General features: G+C 36.0%; 1 long non-coding RNA gene across 2 annotated transcripts; it reads left to right on the forward strand.

Annotated features, from left to right (window-relative positions):
* Nucleotides 1-3,066: 3,066 nt before the first annotated feature.
* Nucleotides 3,067-11,320, forward strand: LOC137764897 (uncharacterized). 2 transcript variants are annotated; one of them, XR_011074080.1, is made up of 3 exons: nucleotides 3,067-3,199; nucleotides 5,141-5,368; nucleotides 10,415-11,320. It is a non-coding gene; the product is annotated as an uncharacterized lncRNA (long non-coding RNA). The 2 variants fall into 2 exon arrangements; XR_011074079.1 differs by having other exon boundaries at nucleotides 3,067-3,179.
* The last annotated feature ends 535 nt before the right edge of the window (nucleotides 11,321-11,855 follow it).

An 11,855-nucleotide genomic window follows, 5' to 3' on the forward strand; every position in this document is an offset into this window, starting at 1 on the left:
TAACCTCCAAATTCATGTTCTACTGCCTTGTTTTACTAATTTATGTCTTTTTCATGACTTATATTAACAATAGAGATAACTGATAGCAATAAGAAGATACTACACTGTCTATTCTTTTGAGAATAAAATCTCTACTCTGACTGATTTTACCACTATTCAGATTAGCTTATTATTTTCTCCATCTTAAAGAGTGTGAAATGCATAAGATGTTCATGCATATCTGAGAGGGTGGAGAGAAAAACAGATATTTTAAGTAAAGTTCCTGAAATAAAAGTAGGACAGGATATAAATTTTAAAATTGTTCACTTCAAACAAGATGCAAAGTAATTCATGAGGGAGAGACACCAAGACACAAAATAATACAAAATGGAAACCCATGTCTAAAAAGTACATTTTTATAATAAGATATTGCAATGGGAACAGTTAAAAACCATGTCCTTAAGCTCCACTTTCCCAACTGACCTCCCCCAGCTTCCTTAAGAAAGGCAGATTTCTCAAGGATACCCAACTGGACCAAAGGGAACTATATTCAAACATGGCAAAATGTGGTATGTGGTACTCTTCTCTTCCTTTCTCGCTTCCTCAAGCATGAGAGGGGAAATTTTTGGAGGGATGATAAGGGAATTCAAAAGTCTCTTTTCCCTTTGTTATTACATTTGTACTGGCAAGACTTGAAGCAATGGAGTTGAAGGTTGGCTGTAATTTCTGTCTACCTCTTTGAGACTGAAAGAGCCTGAGCTATTCCCAGGTCAAAGGGACAAAGGAACTGACTGTTTAAGGTGGGATTAGCATCTATGCTGGAAATTAAACATTCAAATAATTACAGGTGGGCATAACTTTAACTTATACCCATGAAACTGGTTAAGTGCTAAATTGCTTGTGCAGCAACCAAGCATAACACCTGTCTAGTTTCACGGCCTTTAAAAAATATTATGTGAGCGTAACAAGATGTCATAACGAATTATGAGGGCCAAATGACCTATTGCTTACAAGTATATAAACCTTGATCAAGACCTAATAGTGGAATGGTAAAGGGAGCATGTGGCTTTCTCCTACAGCATCTATGCTAGCTCACTAGGAAAGAAAAGAATACAAGAATTTAGGGAAAAGACCCTGTTAATAAAGGAGTTGTATATGCTTCGTTTGCTTGTACCCTGTATTGGTTCTCTCAGAATTTGAGGACGACAATAGGTGGCTAGCCAGGTAGAGAGGCAAGTGAGCAGAATCAATGCTTGTCCTGTGGCTGCCATAGCTCCTTAAATAGTCATTTAATAATATATTTTTGTTCCCAAAGACGAGGCCTAATTAAACTTGGTAGGTATGAAGCCAGTGAAAAAGTGGTCAACATTTCAAATTGGCAAACAGCATCAAAGCTCAAAGAACAGAAGATAAACCTGAACAGGCATTAATTTACCCTAAATATGATAAGCTGAGAATCTAAGTCCCGTTATCAGCCATTTAAACACAGCTACCATTTTCCAATTCAAGAAACACATGTTAATCAAGGGTATCACCATTTCTCATTTGGACTAGCACAGCCACATCCTAATTATTATCTCCCATCCACTACTGTTTGCTTTCAATGGGCTTTCCAGGTTGGAGGCACAATGATAAATTTAAATTGCAAATGTGATCATGTTCAGCAGCTTAAAACTCTTAAGTGGCTTTGGATTACCTTAGGATAAAGTTCAAAATCCTCAAAATGGCTTACAAAGTCCTTAACAATATACTCTGGCTAACTCTGGCTAACTTCATCTTCTTTTTGAGCCATTGGCCTTTTTGCCAATATTTCAGCGCTAATAATAATTCAGTTTCTCCAACCTGCTTTTGCTCTCTGGACTCTAAGCCTTTTGATGTATGCATGATTCTTTCCGATCTACTTTTTGATTTCTTTTCCCACAGCACTTACCACCTCCTAAATCCATATTATTTATTTATGTATTTTTAGGTTTACTAATTCTTTTTTGTCCCCTGCTGGAAGATACCAAGGCAGGGATCTCTGTACTGATGTTCCAATGGTCTAGAACAATGCTTTATATCTAATAGAGGCTCAATAAATATTTGTTTGATGAATGCATGAAACCCTTCTATTTCCATACTTTAATTATTTTGTCAGTGTCTATTTTCTCTGATAGACTAAAAGCTCCATAAGCAGAATCATGTACATCTCATTCACCACTCTATCTCTCCTAACAAAATATCTGGCATATTTGATTAGATGAGAATTAAAATGAGATGAAATTGACCTCAAAACGTCATACAATTTTTTGTTTTTTTTTTTTGCTTGCAAGCAACCCAAAAGCCAATTCTAGCTAACTTAAGCACAAAGACATCTGTTGGAAAAATACTGAACTAGTTCATGCAATCTAAGATAGAGCTGAAATGAAAAATTGAGGAACTGCAGGAATAAGGACAGCTTCTGGGATTATGGTTGTAGAAATTCCATGATCTTGTTTTTTAGAGCGCCACAGTTACCAGGTTTAAGCCCAGCAACTTCTATGTCTCACAGTTCGAGTTTAATGTTCCAAAGCATGAGCAACCTTTCAGCCCATTTTGGGTCAGGTGTCCGCCCTGCGACCATTCGACTACGTGGCCAGTGGGCAAGGAGCCAGCCAATTTGCTATCACCTCAGAGAACCTCACTCAGAGGCTTCAATAAGTTCAATTGCATTGCAAAGCCAATATTCTTTCCTTGTCTAACGCTGATTTATCTAATTTTTTCACTTATTAATACAGCCCATTGTTGGGGAAGCTAGTAAAGTAGTCTTGTTCAGGCTTCAGAGGTGGCACCAGGCCTCTCTCTGACTGGACAATGGTGCTAAAGCCGACTGCATGCCAAACTGCTGAGTTACACCCAGGCCAGAATCCATAATAAACCCCTAGATAAGATAGGGAGTGAGTCATGGGACTTCTTTCAGCTTGAGGGTCTGGCCAGCCCCTGGGGATCAAGAACATTCCAAAACTTATGAGTTAAGGCCGAGGCATTTATGACAACAACCAGAGCTGCAAACTTGCAAGGAGGCTGATTGTTATCAGCCTGCGGCCTGGTGCTAAAAGCTGGGCTCCTTCGAGTGGCAAACTGAAGTCTCACCCGAGGGGTGGACCCACCGCCCGGGACCTTCCCAACTGGGACTCCAGATTGCTGTTCAAGGGACTTCCCAGCGCTGCTTGGACCTGGATGTAGGTGCTTCCCCAACTCGGTGATGTATAAACCTCTGCCTTTACTATTCTTTCTTAGTTAGTTATACAATTCTTTTCTTAATTAGTATACTGTGAATTGTTAATTCAATAAACTCTCTCTAAATTCTTGTTTAACTGAGTGTAGAGTGGTTATTTTGTGAGCGAATCCTACGAACCTTAAAACCAAAAGTAAGGTTTTCGGCAAAACATCCATGAATTCACCACTTGGCCAGCTTCTCAGTTTGGGATTCCTCTTTCCCTACACCTAAGTGCCCTTTCTATTGCCAAATTCAATTAAGAACTACTTTATTTTAAAACTCTAATAAACATCTTGTAATCTTGGGTATCTGTTATTCTTAATTATCATATACTATTTACTTCATATTTGTGTTAGATGTAAGAAGTCTCTAGACACATTTAAAGAAAGAGTAGTAGAAAAGTATAAATGTTTCCATTTCTCCTCAAAAAGATACTGATAAACTACACTAGATTTTCTATGGTTATAAGTAAATACAATTATTTTATTTAATATATTTCTGGAAAAAATGTGGGAAACCAGAAGGCTGCAGGGTGAAGATAAGTAAGACACTGGATAAAAATGTACATTTTAATGCCTCGGGAAGAACTACTGAAGCTAAACTTTGGGTATTTGTTAGAATCTGGTTCATATCCCTCTCTTTTGACTGCCTAAAAATTTCATAGCTTTCCCAGGTAACTCATTGAGTTCTTACTGTCCCATTTATATTCATCTAACGTTTAATCCTTTTTTCTTCTTACATTCTGTCCCTATTTCCCAATGTTTTGCTCTGTATTATAGGGAAATGACCACAGGAAAAATGCCTTAAGAGGATCATCAATCTCCTAGTTCTGAAGAGCAAGTTGTCTGATTTGGAGAAGAATCATTTTAGGGTTGCCCGATTTAGCAAAGTAAAATATTCAGCAAATTAAAACAGGACACCCAGTTAAATTTGAATTTTAGATAAAAAATAAATAGCATTTGAGATATAATTGTACTTATTATTTGTTGCTTATCTGAAATTTAAATTTAACTGGGCAGCCTGCATCTCTTCTAACAACCCTAACTGGTGCTCTTGGCTCTTGGTGAGAAAGTAGAATGACTATAAAATCAACAAAACATCTACATAAAAAAATGCCACCTACCAACTGGAAATACCATACATGAATATTCCTGTCCTTTACCAATCAGACAAAACCCAGTAAATAAAATATGTAAGGTTATTAGGGTGAATCAAGAGTTTATCAAACAATTGAAAAAAAGGTGAGGGGGTGGGAGACGGTTAATAGGCTTAGGGCAGGCATGGCCTATCACTGACACGGGAAAAAAATGAATTTAAAAGGAAGTAATTCTGGCATGGCAAGAATTTCCTTATATGGTAATGAGGAGGTCTTTTTGGTGAGATGCTGTTTCTTCCCTGGCCTGATAAAAGAAAGGGTGGTGAGCTGTGAGTTCCTGGTTCATTTGACCTGGCAGGTCCTTAACTCCATGGAGGCTGCTTAAACCGGGCGCTTTACATGGTCCTCTCTCAGGAACAAAGGGGGTGTCTAGAGCCCCTCTGTTCACTTTTACCTGGGAGTCTGCGTATATCCTTTGCATTGCTTGCTTGCTAGTTTTGTAGCTGATCAAAATGAGAGTAACCTTTAACTGCAAAGGTCATTAACAAACACCCTTCTGCCTTGGTGATATGGCATACATCAAAGCAGCATGTTAACTGCATTATAACCTGACATGAAGGACGTTTCTTCATGATTTGTCAAAGAACAAAATCATCTATTTTACATCTTCATTAAATTCTTCCAGCAAGCACAAAAAGCTAAGAAACCATGACTGTTCTCTCCCAACGACTTTGATAAGCTCAGGCTGTTTGCTTTGAACAGGAAACACCAGTGCCAGGATTAAGTTGCATAGAAAAAGAAGCTTATTCTTCTTTACTTTCATGCAGAATGGAAAACAATTTTGATGTTTCTTCTGGTTGCTTCACCAAATTCAAATGATGAGATGAGAAGTACTGCAAACAAGTCGATGAAAATACTGGTGTGTGGCTCATCTGTGATAGCAGGTGGGAGAAGTTGAGTTGGCAAAAGCAAGATTATTCACAGTGTCACACTTCATCAACCAGATTGTCTACAGGGCCAGAGAGAGGATGAAGAGGACAGTTGCTCAATTGATGGTGTGTAGGTTTTATTCCAATACTCAACAAAAGAGAGCTTAGCTAAAAAATATCATACTGTGTTATTTTTATTTTCTGGTGGGATATCATTAGTTATCCAGATGTGTTCCTAACTATCAGGATACAATTTTAAACGAGTTAATTTATATTCAATCCTTTTACTCCTCAAATTTTTTACACCATGAATTTGAGTAATCTTTGTTCTGCCCTAACACTCACAATGCTACTACCCTTACACTGTTATGTTAATCAAACACTGACTATTGGCTAAAGTTCTGCTAAATAAGATAATCATTATCTTAAGAAGTTGGCATCAGATTTCAACGCCTTGAACACTTACCACGCCACAGGTCTCAGAATGCTTATGCATTTCTCTTAAAAAAAAAAAAAAAAGGGATAACTTCTTTCACAATACTAGGGCTATTTCTGCCTTAACCCATTTGGCAAGGAATTAACCTATCTGCCGCCAAGAAGATAGGGATTTGGCAATTAATTCACAACATAAAATCCTGCAAGGTGTTTCCATGGGGCACCACCAATGTGAAAAATGCTACTGGTGGCTTGCCAATTCAAGAAGTACAAGTTAGCCAAATACACTTCTCTTGTCTAGGTGTCTGCTTAAGCCAAAAATGCTGGGAGCACTCTTGTCTAATGAATATTTTTGTTGGAGAAATGATTGTAGGGTTCCCCAATTATGTATGAATTCCTTGTGCCAGAGTTGCCCATGACCTTGAGTTAGAGGTCTGAGTTACTTTATGTGCTTTGGATTTCGACAATTTTGCAGCTTGATGATTTGCAGTTTGAGAATTTGATTAAAGAAATGAGTGCTTACCCCTGAAAAAAGTGCACAAATGCATGTCATTTACCCATGGATTCTCCATCAGAGGTAGGTGCCTCTAACTGTCCATACCTCTTCCCTCACTGTGTGCAAACTGCAATGGCTAAATTGATTTATGCCCTGCTGACAAAGGGATGGAAGGCTACTCCACTTACTAATGATAAAGGGGTTCTTTATGAATGTCTGGCTGGGGAGACCCCAAGAAGCTTTCCATATTACCTGTCATTGGGATTAGTAGCCATATAAGATACCCAGAACTTGGTTTTTAATGCCTCTTAACCCTAAACGTTGTTCATTACTTGTTTTTTGTCAACATGATATAGCAGAATACATGTGAACTGAAAGCCAAAAGTTCTTCCCCAACGTTAACTTTCAGGACGTGTTTTCAGTTAGCAAGAGCACAGAGACCCAACCAAGAACAGGATAAGGCTTTTAAAACTGTTGAAAATTGATCAAGTGTCTGTTGTCAGCCTATTTTTCCTACCCCAGCGACAAAAGTACCAACGAAAAATTTATTTGATGTGCTTGCTATTAAGACTAAAGAGGAGTACTTAGCCTAGTTTCTTGGAAGATTGGCAAGACTTACCACACTAAGGGAAAAAGAAAGACCACACAGACATGGAAGAATTTAGAATTATTACTGCAGCACTGGAAGATAACGTATTTTTTTCTCCTTAGCACTTAAGAAGTTTCTCTTCAGTCTTTTAGAAAGTTTCTGACTAAATAATAAAGTAGTCAGTGTAGCTCAAAAGGTATGTAAGAAATATGACATCCTTTTCCTTCAGAAGAATCATTAGAATAGTCTGAAGTGAAAGGATCTTTAAAAACACTTCCCTCATAAAGTACTCTAAAGTGGACATCAGAATAAAATATGGTCAAGCTTTAGGACTATACCCATCCAAGCACTGGGATCCTGCCAAAGATACTGTGCAAAAAAATAAAGAAGATTTAAAAAATTAGAGTAAGTAGAAGAAAGTACTTTGGATGTTCTTTAAAATGATTACTACCTTAGGCAAGATATAGATTTCTACTATCTAAGGCAGCGAACAATAGTTATTCAACCTGCAGCTGACATCACATTAAGCAGCAATTAGTAAAAATAATTTAGAGAGTAAGATTAAATACTTGGATTTTCAAGTCTCAGTGAAGGTTCTACTGGCATAAATTAAAACTGGTTCACAATAGAAATAAATCACACCAAGCTCATACAATCTTTTAAAACTTGGAAACCCACTATTTAGAAAAGTTTCATCATTCAAACAAGTTTCACAAAAGCAGAGTCATGATATACCCCCCCAACCAATTTATCCCACACTTGCTACCAATGTACAGTTATCACAGAGCACTTCTAGGTATGCTATTAAAATAATTTTTAAGTAAAAAATAATTAAAATAATTTTTAAGTAAAAAAATGGAGATATATTTTCTAAATTTAAATAAATTAAAATAATTTTTAAGTAAAAAAATGTAGATATATTTTCTAAATTTCTTCTGAAAAACCTTGTGACTAAATCAATTGATGCAATATTTCTAGACATCATTCTGATACACAGGAAGTTTAAAATAGCAGTAAGTCCATGAATAGAGATCGTTACATGATTCAAACAAATTAGCACTTTTAAGTCATGAGGTAGAACTGGACTCATGCTCCACACAGCATGGGCTCAGCAAACGTTTCTTGGGTGCCTAACATGAGCCAGGCTCCCTCTGTAATTGAAAGGTCCATAGTCTATGGATGAGACAGGAACTGCAGTGAGCAGAATGAACAACTAATGCCTTAATTGTACAAACTCAACATGGAAAAGAAAAAATAGTAGGCAAAGGCCCAAAGATGAAACATTTTAAAGCAACAAATGATATAAAACAAGAAAGCTCAGAAAAGTGCATATTACTACATCCTATGTGAGGATTTTGTGGTTATTATGCTTCTGGTTGGTGAGATTTAAGCTATCTATGAAGCCACATATAGTTTGAATTTGGAGACTGCCTTCTCTACTTGTCCCATCTGAATATAAGATATCAGCTGCTTAGTACTTCCTAGGTATGACCTCCAATAAACTCTTAGTGGGTTTCTATTTTGGGAAAACACATCTTTTCCTCATCCATTGAAATCTAAGATGTTTTATCAAGATTATCTGTAACTATAGGCTTAAGCTGAACTTGTCTTATCAGCACCAGGGAACCAACTCCTGTAGGCTGAAAAATAGTAATACTAGTTATCACTTAAAATGATCTTATTTTGTGCCAGGCATGCATCATGCCATTTCATTTCCACAAAAATCCTTTGATATAGAGACAATTAGCCCCACTTTGCAGATGAAGATGAGGCTTAGAGTTTTCAAGTACCCTGTCCAAGGCCACATGGATTGTAAGTTGCAGACCATGTCTTAGAAGTGACACCAGGGTTGGAACATGAAGGTAAGCTCCAAACCACTGTCCTATTCAGTCTTTTCACACCCCATGATATAGCTTGAACGCACACACTCAATAAACTACATAATAAAAGCACTTACTTATCAAGAAAACAATATACAGTATTTTCCTGGTTTTTCAATTGTTCATGAATTGCCCTAAGTTTACAATGTTTTATTGTATTAAACAAAGTTACCCAGGTTTGTTAAAGGAGTTCTCAGGCCTTTTTAAATATTAATGGGCAAAAAAAGACCAGAATATGGAGCTTTTCCCCAATATTTTGGACTATTCTAATTCTTACAGAATGAGAAGCAATATTCCTTCAGCTTTTCAAAGATCTTCAAAGTGTAAGAGACCACCTATTAGCTGGTATGGTATTAGCCACCTTGTGTATCTTTACACATGCATTATACTAGTGAATTTTAAAAGAAATGGGGATTGATGGCTCTGTTGTCTTACTTTTCTTGTATGTGATTGGGGAGAATGTTAGGTGTGCACATGTGTACGTGCATGCACACACACATACACACACGACTAAATGCATTTCTAAATGAATATGTGGATTCATAAGCTTGCACAGAGATAAGAGATTGCCTGAGTAACAACTCTTTCTAACTAGCATGGTGATGGTGTATCACAAAGCCCCAGGATTTAAGAATGAAATAGACACAACTCCTGAAATTGGCAAGAATAGGTATATGACACCAATGTTTAGTCAAACACCACCAAAACAATTGGCCTGTGTGTTTTCTTTGGTATACCTGTTAGAGATTCCTCATTTCCTTATTAGACAAAGTAATTTCAAATTTCTGTTGGTGGTTTACTATGACAGATTCTCATTGTAGCAACAAGGACCAATTTCTCATTTATCTAGAGCTCAAACATGATTTTCAATATCCTGAACATAAGAAAACGAAAACAAATTCTATTTTCTATGTTTCTATGCTCAGTATACTACATATATGTATGTGTCAGAAGTTCAGTACATAGGAGAAGTATAGAGGGGTGTTATCTCTCTCTCTTTGCACACTGAAGTCTAAATGATTTAGAGGTTAATGTAAAATAAAGTGCATAAAAAAAATAAATAAATAAATAAAGTGCATAAACTTGATTTTCGAATTACTCTCAGATAAGGAGTAATTGTTAACTATTAAAATAGATATTAACATGAGAAAAGAAAGAGTAAATTTATAAAAAGCATATAAAGTATATAAAAAGCACATAAAACTATATGCAAAAAGCATATAATAGCAACACCATTTAGTGTTGGTGTACAGTTGGGGAACAGTGTTATCATTTGCAATAAGTCAATGTAATGATGGAAATAACGATTCTTATGCCATGAAGAAAAGCCTAAATGGATTTCCACTTTGCTCAATAAGGCAGAATGGCATGTACTATATTTTGCTTCCATGAAAGCAATTAACACATTTTAAAAAACTGGCCATTTAAGTCATAAACTTTACCTATTTGGAAAATTGGTTAATTTAGTACAGATTATTTTCTAACTGTCCTAGACAAAGTATTACTATAATGTTTCCATGTGTCTAATAATATGGAATAAAAATAAGACATTTAAAATCATTGTGCAGTTTTATCGTCCTTATACTCTTCAATAAAACTGATACAATTCTATTTAAATTTTAGAATAGGCGATAAAAATGCAATCATATGTTTTGTTTCCTAAGAAATGCCAGGTTAAAATGAAGAGATGTGATTGTTTTGAATACTCAATTATTCTGAACATTTTCCTGCTATATGTTATAAGTTATTTTCTTCTTTTTTCTATTTCATAGGCACCAGAAGTTCAGGAGGACACATATAGTGATAATACAACCTAAAACCTACACATGCGATTTGGAGATGACAACAGTTATTTGTAGATTTTAGACTATGTTCCATACTGCTTGACTGAGTACAACATGTTTGCCCTAACATCTTTTCCAAGCTTACAATATGGTCGCTAGTTTCAAGTGATGACAAAGACAGACTGGTAATCAGAAAGCAGGAAATTAATTTTTGAAAAATCCTTAAAGATTCCTTTGAAGTCTGATGTAACATCATCTCTTCAAGTACACTAACTGCACTTCCTTCAATGATTTGTTTTTACATTATTCTATTTACTCTTTAACTTTCTAAATTTAATTTGAACTGCATTTACACAAATGCATTTTTCTATATACACCCAACTATCCAGACCATGAACTTACTAGGTACACGCTGCTGAGATTTGAATGGAAGCAGTATGGCTCGAGCGAATGCAAAAAAGACTTCAAAGTTCTGAGTGAATTTGCATAGAGACATAAATTCTCCAAGATATTCAAAGCCATAAATTTGCTGCAGGACATATATAGCTCTCTCGTGGCTCACGGAAGCACAACAATTCTCTTTATTTCACATTTGTCTATTACCACGTTTTCTCCAAGAATCTTCACAGGCTCTCCTTCTTTGCCCGCACTGTTTTTATTTCTATATTCAGAATGTGCTAACGGGTGGCGGTTGCATTTACAAAGTTAATAGTATTGGACAAGCTAAATGAATTTTAAGCCCAGTTCTCTCCTCCTCCCTGTGCCCTGCCTAGAACACACGCAGAGGTTGGGAGGTATAAACTATGGGCACTATCTGAGTTAAAAATGAAATAAAGAGTTTTTGCTTTTCAAAATTGTTGGATTAAATATGGTTGACCGCAAGAAAGATTTTATTTGGCTGTTTGAAATATATGTATGTATGTATACATACAAAATATATATGATTTATAGTATGCATAACAATATATGCATATATAAATATATGTAAACATAGGTATTTCATAACAAATTATATACATATGTATAAAACAAAAGTAAACAAATACGTTGTTTGGACCAGAGGACAGAGGACAGCATTTTCCATTCAACATAAAAAGGAAATAATTGATTTTAAATATACCCCCTTAAGCTTCAGTCATTACTGAAAGTTTCAAAAGAGAATTTAGAAGAAAATGACAGTTTGTTTTCTAAAAACTCATACCAAAATACGAATTTCTTTTCCTAAATTAATCTCGGGATCCTGGATAAATGTCACAGTGTCCCCACAGAGTGATAAAGGGTGAGAATCTGGCCCTGGATGACTACTATGAAGTGATTTCATAAATATTTCAAGTAATTGTCTTTCACTGTTTTAAATCACTGTTTTAAATGGCCATCCTCCTGTTTTGGTCTGCCTTCCATGCTCCCCCCTACCCCCCATTTAAAAATA

This window comes from Eschrichtius robustus, chromosome 5 (assembly GCF_028021215.1).
Source record: "Eschrichtius robustus isolate mEscRob2 chromosome 5, mEscRob2.pri, whole genome shotgun sequence".
In the NCBI taxonomy this organism is placed as follows: Eukaryota; Metazoa; Chordata; class Mammalia; order Artiodactyla; family Eschrichtiidae; genus Eschrichtius; species Eschrichtius robustus.